Source organism: Acinonyx jubatus, chromosome B1 (genome assembly GCF_027475565.1).
Source record: "Acinonyx jubatus isolate Ajub_Pintada_27869175 chromosome B1, VMU_Ajub_asm_v1.0, whole genome shotgun sequence".
Taxonomy (NCBI): Eukaryota; Metazoa; Chordata; class Mammalia; order Carnivora; family Felidae; genus Acinonyx; species Acinonyx jubatus.
In genome coordinates this window covers 126,456,668-126,468,947 of record NC_069382.1, presented here as the reverse complement: position 1 = coordinate 126,468,947, position 12,280 = coordinate 126,456,668, and the positions used below count along the sequence as shown (strand labels likewise).

The following is a 12,280-nucleotide window of genomic DNA, read 5'->3' as shown; positions in this document are numbered from 1 at the left end:
AGCCTAAGGAATTTAGTCAATCACGTTGCAATAGGGTTGGGTGGTGACAGATGGCAGCTCCACCTGTGGTGAGCACTGCATAATGTATAAACTTGCTGAATCACTATATGGTACATCTGAAATCAGTGTAACATTGTGTGTCAACTAAACTCAAATAAAAAAATAAATACATATTTATTTTCTATTCTGTATTACAATTTTTCTGCATCACACTTATTTACATATCTGGTAAATTAGTTCCTATTAATGCAAATAGAACTGCCTCATTTAGTTTTGAGGATTACAGCTTTCCATAGTATCAATGCTCCATGACTCACTTAAATCTCCTTTATAAAAGGCTTTTAGTTTTTATACAACATGAATTTTTCTATTACAATGATCAAATTAATTATTTTTGCACATATGTTATTCTACATATCTATATTTAGAGAGAATACCATTATTAGTGCAATTTTTAATAGAATCCAATTTGCTTCTACAAACATCTTTGTAATTGCTCCTTGAATCATTGAATAATTCCAGGAATCTAGAAGCTTATCAAATTATTTTTAATGGACAGATAGTAATATTATCTCCTTAATTTCTCTTATAAAGGAATTCAAACTTGTATTTTGAACATATATAAGCTTTATCATCTTCTGTTACTAATAATGTGAACTATCTAATTTAAAACTATAATTAATCCATTTTTAATTTGTGTGTGTGATGTAAGAAAGTGGTCCAGTTTTATTTCTTGCATGGTGCTGTCCAGATTTCCAGACACTATTTGTTGAAAAGACTGTCTTTTCCCCCATTGGATATTTTACTGTGATTTGTGAAAGATTAATTGACCCCATACATACATTTCTGGGTTTTCTATTCTGTTCCATTGATCTATATGTCTATTTTTGTGCCAATACCATACTATTTTGACCATTACAGCTTTGTAATATAACTTGAAGTCTAGAATTGTGATACTTCCAGCTTTGCTTTTCTTTTTCAAGGTTGCTTTGGCTATTCAGGGTCTTTTGTGGTTCCATACAAATTTTAGGATTATTTTTTCTAGTTCTGTGAAAAATGCCATTGGCATTTTGATAGGGGTTGCATTAAATGTGTAGATTGCTTTGGGTAGTATAGACATTTTATAATATTAGTTCTTCCAATCCATGAGCATGGTTTGTCTTTCCATTCTTTGTGTCAACTTCAATTTCTTTTATCAGTGTTTTATAGTTTTCAGAGTACAGGTCTTTTACCTCTTTGGTTAAGTTTATTCCTAAGTATCTTATCGTTTTTGGTGCAGTTGTAAATGGGATCAATTCCTTAATTTTTCTTCCTGATGTTTCATAAAAAATAAATTCAAATGGATTAAACATCTAAATGTGAAACCTTAAAGCATAAAAATCCTAGAGGAGAACACGGGCTGTAACCTCTTTGACAATGGTCATAGCATCTTCTTTCTAGATATGTCTTCTGAGGCAAGGGACACTAGGCAAATATAAACTGTTGAGGCTTCATCAAAATAAAATCTGCACAGGCAAGGAAACAATACTAAAAGGCAACCTACAGAATATGAAAAGATATTTGAAAATGACATATCTGATAAAGTGTTAGTATCCAAAATACATAAATAGCTTATAAAACTCTACATCCAAAAAATGAATAATCCAATTAAAACATGGGCAAAAGACATGAACAGGCATTTTTCCAAAGAAGACATACAGATGGCAAACAAACACATGAAAAGATGCTCAACATCACTCATCATCAGGGAAATGCAAATCAAAACCACAATGAGATATCACTTCACACCTGTCAGAATGGCTTAAATTAACAACACAAGAAATAACACTTGTTGGTAGGGATGTGGAGAAAGAGAAACCCTCTTGCACTGTTGCTGGTGCAGCTACTTTGGAAAACAGTATTGACATTCCTAAAAAAGTTAAAAACAGAACTACTCAGGGAGCCTGGGTGGCTCAGTGGGTTAAGCCTCCAGCTTCAGCCCAGGTCATGATCTCACGGTTTGCATGAGTTTGAGCCCTGCATTGGGCTCTCTGCTGTCAGCACAGAGCCCGCTTCAGAACTCCTCTGCCCCTTCCCTGCTCAGTGCTTTCTCTCTCACTCTCCCTCAAAAATAAAACATATTTAAAAATTTTTTCAAAATAGAACTACTCTATGATCCAGCAATTGAACACTGGGTATTTACCCAAAGAATAAAAAAATACTAATTTGAAGGGTTACATGCACTCCAATGTTTATAGCAGCAGTATCTATAATAGCCAAATTGTCCAAATAGCCCAAGTGTGTCCATTGATTGGTGAGCGGATAAGGAAGATGTCCTACACACCACACACACACACACACACACACACACACACACGTATACATATACAAACTATGGACTGTTACTCAGCCATAGAAAAGAATGAAATATTGTCATTTGCAACTACATGGATGGAGCTAGAGAGTATTATGCTAAGTGAAATAAGTCAGAGAAAGACAAATACATATGACTTAACTCATATGTGGAGTTTAAGAAACAAAACAATCAAGCAAAGGGGGCTAAAAAAGAGAGAGAGACAAACCAAGAAAGAGACTCTTAACTATAGAGAATGAACTCATGGATACCAGAGGGGAAATGGATGTGGGGATGGGTTAAACAGGTGATAGGATTAAGGAGTGCACTTGTGAAGAGCACTGGGTACTGTATGGAAGTGTTGAATCACTATATTGTACACCTGAAACTAATATTCCATTGTATGTAACTCAACCAGAATTTAAATAAAAACTTTAAAAAATTTTAAAAACATTACAAATTTTACTAAAAAGATATGTGTAATGAATGAGAAGACCTTTGTATTAATGTTACCATGTCCCTAAATTAGTCTGTTTTTTTTCTTTTACCTTGGACTAACTCTTTAAAAAAATCTTGGGACGCTTGGATGGCTCAATCAGTTAAGCATCTGACTTTGGCTCAGGTCATGTTCTCACAGTTCGTGGATTCAAGCCCTGGGTTGGGCTCTGTGCTGACAGCTCAGAACCTGCAGCCTGATTGAGATTCTGTGTCATTCTCTCTCTTGCTCACTCTCTCTCTCTCCTTCTCTCTGTCTCTCTCTCTCTCCCCTGCCCTCTCTCTCAAAAATAAATAAACATGAAACAAAATTTATTTTAATCTTTATTGGGGTAAATTGGTATACCAAAAAACTCGAAACACACACACACACACACACACACACACACACACACACACACACACTCACAAGAAACCGAAAAGCCACTGTATATTCCCTCTGTAAAAATGAAAGCCTTTTTGCCCACACAATAAATATTTATAAGTACAAATTTTCAAGATGTTTTCTAACTCTAAATTATAACTTTCTATAAAGAACTAAATCACACTCTTTGATATTAGCCATAATAAATATGCTCTAAATCAACCTAAAATAATATAAATTTCTGTAAGCATTTATTTATAGCAATTTCTCTCTTCAGAACATAGTCCCAGCTTCCAAGTATATTAATGATATGGACTCTCAGAAGACAGAAAGATTACAAATATTTTGTTTCAAGATATAAATTAATATGATATTGAGACTGATATTTGAAAATTATGATTAAACATATTGTGAAAGTGTAAATAGAGGAGCAAAGCAATTAAGTCATATCTCTAACACATTCCGTTCATGGGGCAACATTAGTTACCAACTGTATTATCAGAACATAACACATTTACAGCAATACCATTGCACTGTTTATGATGAAATCCACACTGTGACTGATAGTGCCCAACAATATTAGAAACAGAAATGATTTTTTACTGAACATTTATTTGGCGTAACAAAGGTATTTGTTTTGTTGCCATGATCAAGGTATGTTTTCTTTCTTCTTTTGTGTTTTTTGTTAATGTGTCTTACTTTAGTGATTACCTTAAGTATTTTGCACTATGTTGCCTTGTTAAGCATTTTTAATTAACTGTCTAAAAACCTTGCTAGAACAGTATATTAACAGCTCAAGTCATAAGAAATTAATATATTCAGTGCCTCTGTAATACCTATAATACTTTAACAAGTGCTCCTGGGAAGTTCATTGAAAACTAATTAAGTCTTGCCAAAGTAACTCAAAAAAAGTCAACCAGAGGACTAAAAGAAATCACTGTAACCTTTTTATGTAAATATATATATATTATTGGATAAGAAGAACATCTTGTAAATTTGATTAATTATCAGATCAATGATTCCTAACGTTTATATTTGAAATATCAAATAAGACATCACTGCTAGTTGTTATGCCTAATCTAGTTTTCTGAGTACCTGAAATCATATTCCTTGATATATTCCTCAGTTAACTTTGTTTAGGCACTCAAAAATTCTATTAATATCACTGTTGTTGTTAAAAAGTTTGAATTAAGTGGAATTCTTTTACAGTGACCTAACATTTCTGCCTTTTCTGTAATCCTCTCTCTCATTATATGTTCTCACTCTTTTTTGTTCCATTCAAAATATACATGCCTGCATGGTTGTAGTTTTCTATAAAGTGGATATCACATCCTTTGACACTTATAGAAGTTTAACGGATGCATTTGTTATAACTTAATGCCTAAATGAAATTTAAGTGCACATCTCCTTGAGATAACCTTTATAGATGAATGTTAAAATTGTTGATTAGAACAACTAACAAGACTGTGGGAATATGTTTGAAATAAGAGATGCCTCAGTAATTTTAAAAGCTGGCCTTTAATTTGTGATAAGCACTAAACCACATGCTTTAGGAGAAACAAAAATTAATCTTTATGTAACTCCTATGGGGCATATCATCCTAAAACTATTTTAAAAATATAAATAGATGAAGAATAATGGATAGGTAATTAATAGGTACAGAAATTCAGCCTCCAAGAAGTTACTTAAGTTACTCAGGGTCATTTGGCTAGTAAGTAATAGATTTAGGATTTGAACCAATGTAGTCAGAACACAAAGATAAAGGGCTTAAACACCATGCATAATTCCTCAAATAAAATTAGGATGAATGCTACTTACTCTGCTTAAGTATAAGGACAGTCCTGCTTCCTGACAGCTAATGGACTGATAGATGTTAAGCAGAAGTTTAATAATGACTATCTGTGGATAACATTTCAAATTTTGTCTTTATGGGTTCTTCTTTTCCTTCCAACAATTGTCCACATTAAGTTGAAGGATACCTTTCAAACTAAACCAGAAATGGTCAATAAAAAAGCTTAGGGCTAGAAATTCTTTGCAAGCTTATAAGAAAATTATTTAGAAACAGTAGATAAACAGAGTGAGATCAGCTCAGGCACTTATGCCTGTATTCATCAATTTATTCACCACCAGAAGGGTATTGTGACATCATGTAAACCTGTCATTAAACAATGTATATCCTGTGTAGCACTTACCTTCTTCAAAGGAATGTCTGAATACATTTGGCACTTTAAATGCCAGGAGTTCACCTTTCATATTTCCCGATAAAACTTTCACAATGAATGTTTAACATACTTCTTTGTCACTACTTTTATACTCTAACAGAAGGGAATATTTTGAAATAAAATTATTGACACAAATATGATACTAGATTATATACAATTTTATCTTTATTTATATATCTGTATAAACTATGAATTGCCATATGGCTAGCACTTTGTTAGATACTAGAGAAAAAAAGACTGTTGCAATAAAACATATAATTAATGCATAAATGTACGTAATAATGATAAATTAATTATAGTTTTGGTATTTTTCAGGATTAAGTAAAACAAAATTCTAATCTAGGTAGTTTAAGAAAGAGGGAATTTATTGAAGGATATTAAAAGATATTAATTAGATATTATTATAACATACTAAAAGGCTTAAGAAATCGGAGTGAGGGCTGAAGAAGGAAATGCAGGTTGAATTTCAAGAACAACTATTCAAATCACTCCAGGAAACACAATGCCAAGGAAATTTCTTTTAAGATCATAAACTTATAAACCCAGAACCACATTTACACTGTCGCAACCAGGAACTACCAAAATCGAAATCCACCATGATTAGGAAATCACACACTCATACACCTACTATATATATATCGATATATATATATCGATATATATATACTATATATATTACTATATATATATATAGTACTTTATATAGATATATATATTACTATATATATATAGTACTATATAGATATATATATATAGTACTATATATATATAGTACTATATAGATATATATTACTATATATATATGTATATAGTTTTTGCTCTTGTTCCCAGAACCATACCTCCTGCAACCTGCACCAGCAAAATTGGTGTTTGTCCCTGCCTTTCTGCTTTCACATAGCCTGTTACTGAACTATGGTACAACTGTTGATGTGTTGTGTAAAACAGCAAATTGCCTTAATATACATGTTTGCCAGGTGAAATAGCAGAAGAAGCTGCCATATGGCCTCCATTTCACTTCTGTCTTCCAATGTCTTATGTATGCATGTGATCGGCCAAATCTAAATCACATCTAGAAACCTGAATCCAAATAAGTTTGGAAAATGTAGTTTTTATTTCTCCAGCCTCTCCATTACACAAAGGCGAACTAGAAACGGGTGGAACGGAAGGTGAGTGGATAACATAAGACATACAATCAGTGTTACTAAAAATGAATTATACATAATAATGACTTTATCACTTAGATTCTGATATGTCTCAAACGTGTTTTCTCATCTACTTTGTTTTCTCAAGCTCCTCATCTTTGCCTCTACATTCAGTGGGTTTCTCTGTATTAGAGTGTTGCAAAGAAACAAAATACCACATTAAAAGTGACTTAAATAAGAGTAGATAAGTATTACCTCACAGATAAAGAAGCTCAAAGCCAGAACAAAGTCGATGTTGACGAAGTACCTAAAACATGTTATCAGAAACCTGAGCTCTTCCTTCTTTACGTTCTGCCATCTCAAAGCATTCAGCACGTCAGGCTTACCTCTCATAAGTTAAAGATCTAAGATGCATGTTGACAGGGCTTGTTGCAAAGGCAGAAGTTGGGGTCAGCTTCATCTCTTTGCCTGTGAAACCCTGCAACTCCCATTTGCTAGAGGGGAGTGAAATGCCAGGGCACGCAGGGAAACATTTGGAAAGCTACTGCATTTCTCCAGGAAAGAAAGTGAGAAGGACTTAGGAGTTCTATACAAGTATCTCCAAATCCACTGACCAGGTCAGAATTACCTTTCTTCTATACCACACCTACTCCTTTCCTTTATCGACTGTTTCCCTTGAAGGATATCCTCCTCTCTTCAGTTTCCTGAGTCATTTCTTCCTCTGCTGTAGTACCCAAATTCAGTTGGTCACCAAGTTCTATCTATTTCAATTGTTAATACATCTGAAATCCATTCCCTTCTTTTTACTTTCAATGCTTCTGCTATAGGTTCGAACCTCATGGCTACATTATTGCAAAAGTCTACTCAGTCCCCAAATGGGGGTCTTAAGTCTCTTCAATGCCAGAATAATTTTATGAAATACAAATTTCATTATAGTACCCTTCTAATTCAAGTTGTTCCTGTCTCCCTATAGCTTTTAGCATAAAGTATAGACCAATAAGTTAGCACACAGTTTTTTATCTTGCTATTGCTACTTCTAGGCCTTCTTAACTTGCCATTTTACCAAATGAAGTTCAAACTCCAACCATATCAGATTTTATAATGCCACTTGTATTTTTCACCCATATGATTCTGAACATATTAGTCACTCTTTATAAAAATTCTCTTCCTATCATTTTTCTCTAATGTTGCCTGTCATTTAAGGCTCAGCTTAATGCCCCTTCAACAATCACTTCCTGGGGCACCTGGGTGGCTCAGTTGGCTAAGCATCTGACTCTTGGTTTCAGCTCAGGTCATGATCTCACTGTTCATGAGTTCAAGCCCCCCATCAGGCTCTGTGCTGACAGTGTGGAACCTGCTTGAGATTCTCTGCCTTCCTCTCTCTCCCTCTCTCAAAAATACATAAACATTTAAATAAAACAATTATTTCCTGATCTACAAATATAAATTAGTCAAGATGCTTTCCCACTTCATCTTAGATACATATAAGTCATAATTTATCATATTCCATTGGAATTTTTATCTGTATATGTCTTCAATATCATTAAGGAACTTTTCTGGGAACCAGAATGCTACCTTTTCTCATTCATGGAACACTAACGAATTAAATCACAAAGTATTTGTTGAGTGGCTACTGTATAACATAGAATGGATGAGATGTGAAGAAGTAAAGGTAAGATGTGGTTCCTGTTTTTAATGACTTAAATATGAAATTTAAAAAAGTTTTGTTGGGATATAATTGACATAAAATAAGCTGTATATATTTACTGTTTAATTTAAAAAAGTATTTAAGAGACAGAGAACATGAGTGGTAGAGTGGAGACAGAGAATCCTAAGGAGGCTCCATTACCAATGTGGAGCCCAATATGGGGTCCAATCTCACAACCCTGATATCATGACCCAAGCTGAAATCAAGGGTTGAGTCAGACACTCAACCACGTGAGCCACCCAGGCACTCCAAGCTGTGCATATTTAAAATTTTAAATTTGACAAATTTTGATGTGTGTATAATCTCATGAAATCATTGCAATTAAGATAATGAACATATCTATCACTCGAAAAGTTTTCTTTGTAATCTTTCCTTCTCAGCCTCACCCAGACCATCTCAATTCCCAGCAGCCACAGATCTAATGTTCTTTCAATGCAGATTAACTTGAATTTTCTAGAATTTTAATAAATACAATCGCATAGCATAGGCACTTTATGTCTACTTTACTATATTTAGCATAATTATTTTGAGCTAGTTCATTCCTTTTAATAATAGAATATGATTCTATTTCTAAATATGCCACAATTGTTTATCCATTCTCCCATGATGGATTTAGGCTGTTTCCTGACTTATTACAAATGCAGCTTCTATGTACATTCATATGCAAGTGTTGGTGTAGACACGTGCTTTCTTTCTCTTGGATAACTAACTTGAGGGAAATGTCAGAGTCATGTGTAGGCATATGTTTAACTTTTTAAGAAACTGTCAAACTGTTTTCCAAAGCAGCTATGCCATTTTGTATTTCCACTAACAATGTATAAGAATTTCAGTCCTCCCATATCTTTTCCAATATTTGATATATTCAAACTCTTAATTTTAGATATTCTTGCAGGTGGGTAGTAGTATCTATTGTGTTAACTAGCATTTTTCTAATTGTTAATAATGTTGAGTATCTTTCCCTGTGCTTATTTTCCATTAGTACATCTTCTCTAATGAATTACCTGTTTAAGCCTTTTGTCCACTTTTTAATTTAATTGCTTACTGTTGCATATAGAGAGTTGTTTAAATATGTTTTGGATATCAGTTATTTGTTGGATATGTGATCTATAAGTGTTTTCATTCTAAGCTGTGAATTTTAAATAAGATCAAAATACATGTGAACATTAAAACAAATTTTCTTTTCTCCAAGTGGATGCCCCTCTTCGAAGTAATAGGAACCAGGCTTATCCTCTTATATGAGACAGTAATAAAAAAATAAAGAATAAAAAAAGAAAAGAAAAAGAAGTAATGGAGCAGCAGTTTCAACCAGACCCTAGTAAGTGCCTTGAATAGCATTTCAAGTTGTAAAATAAATGTGATAAACCCTATCTTCATCCCAGATTATTGCCATGAGAGTTTCCAGACCACATTTCAGAAAAGGAAAACCAGGTGGAGACTGAAAAGAGACTCCATAAATTTTGGAGAGAGAGATGATGGTCCGGAGTGAACAAAGCAACTAGAGTTCAGAAGAGATAACTAGAGAGGAGAGAACTACAAACTCGAGATTTGCAGAGCCTCCCTGTTACATATTTTCCTGAGTGGCGCTCAGAATGTGGATTTGAGGAAAGTAATCAAAACCAGGAATGAAAACAAACAAGCAAAAATGAGTAGCGTCTGGTGCTCACACAGTGCTGAAAAGCTTCATAATTGGGGAGATGATACAGAAGTTTCCTATCTCTACAATGGAGATAATTAGTCCTAGATTGAACACTGCTCCTGTCCCACTTCATATACCTGAGAAACAAAACTGGAAACGATCAGACTATTTCTAAGCAACTTAACTGCATCTCAAAACAAAACTCAAGAGTATTTACAGGAATACAAATATACCCAACACCCAACAAAGTAAAATATAGAATGTCCGACATCTAACAAAAAATACCAGCCATGTAAAAGTGCAAGAAATATGATATAGAATTAGCAGAAAAATCAATCAATTGAAACCAAGCCAGAAGTCATACAAGTGTCATAATTAGAAAACAAAAATGAGGAATGCTTGACTGGCTCAGTCAGTAGAGCATGCAACTTAATCTCTGGGTAATAAATCTGAGCCCCATGTTGGGTGTGGAGATTACTTAAAAATAAAAAAAAAGAAAAAAGATGGTACTTTAAAATAGTCATTACCTATCAGAAAATGAGGGTAAAAATAAAGATAAAAAATAATAAACAGTGAATCATTCAGTGTGAATCAGTGGGAAAACTTTAAGCATTCTAATATATTTGAATTTGGAATTCCCAAAGGAGAGACAAAAGAATCAGGAAAGGATTTGAAGCAATTATGACCAAACATGTTATATACATGAAGAAACCTGTAAGCCTCCAGATGCAACAAACTCAATGTACTCCAAGCACAAAAAGCATGAGGGAAACTGTGCTAAAGATGCATAGTATTCAAATTCCTCTAAACCAATACTAAAGACAAAAATCTTATAAGGAGTGTATAGAACAAAAAGCCATTATGAACAAACGGATGAAGTTAAGGATGGCTGCACACTTGTTGGAAACAATACAAATGAGAAGAAAGTAATGCCACATCTTTAATGTATTAATAGAAGCTATCAGCCTAGAATTCTATGCCCAGCAATAGTTTTTTGAAATAATGTCAAAATACAGATTTTTAAAAGACATACAAAAGCTGAAAAAAATCATTGCTACACACAGTACATGAATTTCTTTGGGCAAAAGGAAAATGACTCATACAAAAAATGGATCTACAAAAACAAAACATATCATCGGAATAGTTGCCTACATTTAAAAGCCATGGTTCTTGTTCTGGTTACTTCTATGCTGTATATCCTCATTCAGTAGGTTAATATAAACATAAAGCATCAATGATGGTTTTTCTTGTACCTTCCATCCCTCCCCAAGACATGTTAACAGGGAATGAGAATGAGCAAGTATTTCTTATAAGATACAGTTTTATGATAAACGTTAACAAAAATATATTCACATTGTGTAGAGAACTGGACTTAACAGTTTCTTTTATGTTTTCCTGGCTCCTCCTTTTTTAGAATCTGCAACTATGGAAACTTCTCAGGTATGGGCTTTATTCTCCACTCATTAAACTTCATTCTTGTTGCTTTGAAAAATATGTCCTCTAATATGACTTCAGCTGCCACTTCTTTGTCATTAACTAGCACATCTAGAATCCTAAATACTAATTTCATGATGACATTCCCAGGAGTCATCTCCACTTCACTGGCTCAGTCTAGGCTCCTTCATTAAAAGGTTGCCCCCAATTTGGCCTCTCTATTTAAACCTAATTTCCTGAATCACCATCTTTTTACATCTCATGACTTATACCACCCTTTTGGCTGCTTTTTGTTTACTGTCCTAACTGTTCGTTGCAACCTTAACTCTTCCTTTCATTGGAGAACTCTACATGTGTTCTGGTACCTCATGATGTAATTTTGCCTCAATATTCTCATGCACAGCTTTGAAAAGTATCTCTTCTAATTTATCTGGTACCCTATTTTCCATATATTGTCACAAATGGACAATTCTTTAATTTATACATCTTAGCTTCACTAGTGAATCCAGAGATCTTGCTTAACCTCTACCTTTTTATTCACAGCACTATAGTCTAAAAACTTGAAGCCATCATTGTTTCTAGCTTTCCTTCTGCTCTGTGTTAAGCCAAAACCTAAAATTTATTTTCCTTCTCAATATCTCTGCATTTACTCCCTAAATTACTCTTCTTACCTAACACCTATTACAATCAGCAGCTTTTTTTTTCTGTCTACAGGGCCATCTTATCAATTCCTATTACAAATATTGCCTATTAACATGGATAAAACACCAAGCTGTCATGTTAAGTCCTGGTGAAGAATGTACACACTGCTCTCCAACTTTGAATATATAAAAACTAAATTCTTCAGGTTCCTCTTCAAGGTCTTTCATGATCTAATGCCAAGTTATTTTAGATAATAATATTCTACTTCTAATAACAATTACCTTAACCCAATAAGTGGAGATCCT

At 33.7% G+C, this 12,280-nt stretch overlaps 1 pseudogene; it reads right to left on the bottom strand.

Annotated features, from left to right (window-relative positions):
* The window catches only part of LOC106978125 (protein SET-like), a 57,195-nt pseudogene extending 51,751 nt beyond the window's left edge, over positions 1 to 5,444 (bottom strand).
* Between the last annotated feature and the right edge of the window lie 6,836 nt (positions 5,445 to 12,280).